The sequence below is a fragment of the Triticum dicoccoides genome, chromosome 2A, assembly GCF_002162155.2.
Source record: "Triticum dicoccoides isolate Atlit2015 ecotype Zavitan chromosome 2A, WEW_v2.0, whole genome shotgun sequence".
Lineage (NCBI taxonomy): Eukaryota > Viridiplantae > Streptophyta > Magnoliopsida > Poales > Poaceae > Triticum > Triticum dicoccoides.
The window spans coordinates 753,131,600-753,136,019 of NC_041382.1; positions in this window are offsets into that span (position 1 = coordinate 753,131,600).

Below are 4,420 nucleotides of genomic sequence, written 5' to 3' on the forward strand. Positions count from 1 at the left end.
CAAATTACTTGGCAGGATTGATTGAACTTCTGTCATGAGGATAGTAATATTTTGGGAGTGTTTTGAATGTTACTTCCATACCTCTTATCAAATCGTAGCTTCATGTTTTGGCATTTGGAAACAAGAGCAGACTGAACACTGTAAAGTGAACTTGGCCACTAGGGCGGCCGGGCACAACATTCAGAGCCGAGTCCAGTTCTGAAGATGGGCACAGCTTGCACTCTGAACTGGTGCATAACAATTAGCATAGTCAAAAGAGTAAATCTTGTGTGGGTAACTAATAATAACATGATGGTTTATAATTTTCATAGATCCCCCCAAGATAAAAACAATTTGAGCTGAGAATAAAAAGGAGATAGAAGAAACAGGAGTAGTAAAATTGAGAGATGAAAAAAAAAAAGCACAAGGCTATGTCAGTGTGGACAGCTAGCTGCAACCATGCGCATTGTGGAGGCGCGCATGTATGTGCATGTAACACATCATTTAACCATTTCAATTTGTAATAGCTGACCACATCTGCCATGTGGTTGATACCCTGGCCCGGAGAGCTGTTAATAAACTAGCCCAAGTTTATCTAGCGAAGCGGTATGGTACTAATAACGAAAAAACAACACCGCCTCTGCGTGACCGCGGCTCCGCAGATGGGCCATATCACTACTGTCTTTCGGGCGTCCAGCTTAGCGTTCCGCACTGAGCCAGGCCCAGCAGCGGGACAGTCAAGAAAAAAAAAACGACAACCCCCATTCGCCGGCGGCGGTCAGCAGACATGAAGGTCGGCCGTCGCCCACCGGCGAGCAGATCCATGTGTTGCTCCCTTGGTTTCTGGCGCGATTTCGCTTCGCCACGGGAGGGAATAGGAATGGAGGATTTGCCACGGCCGGCCAGTGGTGGCTCGACGGGCCATCCGCGCCACCTGTCCGCGGCCAGCCCCACCCTCGCCGTCTTTATCGAGGCGCACGAGAGCCCTGGCCCTCCAGTGACCTCGCGGCCTCGTCGACGGGATCTAGGGGCGGCGCGCCCGCCTCACGCGGGCCTCGTCTGCTGCCCCCAATCCCCCGCGGTAACCAACTCTCCGTTCCCGGCTGCATCTTCAGGTTCAGAAGTTAATTGAATCCGCACTGATTCCACCGCACGTTCCCGACGCGGTGATCCATCACTGGCCAACACGGTTGTGTGAACAAACTGTAAAGTCAGACAGCAATGCCGCGTGATGAACTGCATCGCAAGTATTGTCCACTAATGCGTTGTTCCATGATGCTTGATCTATTAAACAAACATGTTGACAGCAACGCATCTGGAACTAAGTATTAGTGGTTTGTTATTGTGCTGAAGAACCTGTCAATGCTAGATATCTAATTAGACTGCAGCTAGTCGTATTCTTGACCTTTAACCGACAATCAATTAACAGAACTACCTTCAGAAACGAGTTGCAGCCACGTATATGCGCTGGCTCATGTACCTAACTGTTCCCCACAAAAACAATGTAGCTGATTGTACCTTGTTTGAGTAGCTCAGACCCCAGAACAAGAAACATCTGCCATCATGCGCTCGGAAAACCATTTTTGACGATTACCTTAACGTGTTTTAAGTAATACTCCCTCGGTAAACAAATATAAGAGCGCTTAGATCACTACTTTAGTGATCTAAATGCTCTTATATTTATTTACAGAGGGAGTTTAAGCTTGTGAGTCTATGTCTATGAGACTATGACGGATGGGAAGCACTGATAAGAGTGGGGTCTACACGACTTAGGCCCCGTTTGGGAACCCTGTAATATTAAATAACAGTAAACAACATACATCTGTAAATTATGGTGCTCTACGTTAACCAACCGTTGTATACAAGCGAATGTTTTTCCCTTGCAAGGTGGTGTTTGGATAGGCAGCACCATGCTAGTGCACAGGAAATGCCTCTCTCTCAGTACAAACTTGATAACATAGGACCTCTTAGTACAAACTTTATAACACACGATTATATGATGGTGTTTAATCATGAAATGACTAAAATTAGCTGAATAAATATTACTAACATAAAAAATCAGTTCCTGATACTATGCAAAAACAGCATGCCCTATATGAATTCTTGTCTTCACAACTTTCAAGTCCAAAATCATGCAAATTGTAGATATCATTCATTGTGCTCCTTGACGTTTTATCGTTGGAGCCTATTTCTTTTCCAAGCCAGTAATTTACACGGCTATCAGACATAAAACCGGCTTTCCAATGGGACCTTAGTGGTGAGTGGTGACTACTTCCATGTATTTTTGCTAAGGGATAAGTATATTTTTCATCCCTCGATTCTTTCAGAAGTATAGAAATAGTCCCTTAATTCCAAAACCAGCAAACATTGGTCCCTCAACTTCCAAAGCCAGCGTCGCCGTCGTGTGTGTCGTGTTGCTGGTCATCGTTGGTGACGAGATGTAGATCGTCCAGCACGTGTGTGTGAGCCGGGTGGGCTTGATGGTGCAGGATGTCGCCCTGGACGAGCCCGCCACAATATAGCAGTACACGCGCCGGGGCCATCAGAGCTGCAGCTTGTGGGGAGATATCGAGAAAGAGGTGTCCTGGTTTAGAGGTTGAAGATGCTCCTTACAGATGGGGTCCACATGTAAGTGAGAGAGATAAATAGCAGGAAGTAAAGTGAAAATTTGGGTTGACGTGATGGGGGGCATACTTGTCACTTTGAGTCAAAAAACAACACCACGTCAGCAGGAAACCACCCGAAGTGGGGCGAGGGACTAAACTTATCCGGTTTTGAAAGTTGAGGGATCAATGTTTGCTGGTTTTGAAAGTTGAGGGACCAATGTTTGCTGGTTTTGAAATTGAAGGACCATTCTATACTTTCGAAAGAGTTGGGGGATGAAAAATATACTCATCCCTTCTGATAATTACATGGTCTACACCTTTTTGGGGGTGATTACCATTTTTAGTTGTAACTAAGCAACATCAGCTATGTGTTCACAGCAACACATATGGAACTAAGAATTATTGGTTTGAACTGTTCAAAGAGCATTACTATGTGTTTTGGTGTCCTGGAGAACCTGCCAGTGTTTGACCTTTAACCGCCAATCAGCTAATACTTAATACAACTGCCTTCAGAAACGAGTTGCATCCACATATATGCGCCAGCTCATGTAGCTAACTGTTCCCTGCAAAAAAATAATGTTGCTGATTATACCTTGTTTGAGTAGTTCAGACCCCAGAACAAGAAACATCAGCTACCATGTGCTCGGAAAACCATTTGTGACTATTACTTGATAAAATAGGAAAGCCTCTTAGTAAAAACTTGATAACACATGAATACCTCCATAAGTACAGACATGGTAGTGTTTCTTGAATTATGAAATGACTAAAATTAATCTATATCTATACCAATATAAAAAGACCCAAATGGGCAGATCCAAACCATCTCGACCGTTAAATCATGTTATCTAGCGGTTCAAATCGCTCCAATGTTGAGCACCAAATGCGTTTAATGCTCTAATTACCCACCACTGTCATTTTTGGTTATAAAAACGCTATCCCTTGAAATCCGCCATGTAATTAATATCCTACCATTCTCGCAAAAAAATAATTAATATCTTACCAAATACCAACATGCAACAGATATATCTTACCTAATATAACGTGCAACTAATATCCTACCTAATATAAACGTGCATTGCACGTACATTATTACTCCTTCCGTCCGGAAATACTTGTCATCAAAATGAATAAAAGGGGATGTATCTAGATGTATTTTAGTTCTAGATACATCCTTTTTTGTCCATTTTGATGACAAGTATTTTTGGACGGAGGGAGTACTAGTTTAACAAATATAACAAACATAAAAAATCAGATCCTGATACTATACTAGAATAGCATTCCCCATATGAGTGCCCTTCTTCACAACTTTGAGGTCCAAAATCATGCAAGAAATCATCACAGCAAATGTAGAGATCATTCATTGTGCTCCTTGATGTTTTATTATTGGAGCCAATTTCTTTTCCAAGCCTAATTTACACGGCTATCAGACACAAAACCGGCTTTCCAAACGGGGCCTTAGTGGTGAGTGGTGACTACTTCCATGTATTTTTGATAATTACATGGTCTACACCTTTTGGGGGGTGATTACCATTGATCTGAAGATCTAGACCATGTTATGGTGATTATCTTCTTGAAGAAGGTTGGCCCGATGGGTTTGCTTAATAAACATTGTGGTTTACAACACAAATTAATTTACTTGAGAGTAAATTAATCAATATGATGATTTCATGCAGGATATGGCGCAGATATATCCAAGAAAGAGTTTGTTGATCTCGACATTGATTGTAGCAACTATCTAACCTGGGCCGTGGATGTCAAGATCAACTTGGCGGCTTGGAATATCAGCTCCACCATAACCACGTACAATCTACATCCCTAAACCGTCACCTGTCAGG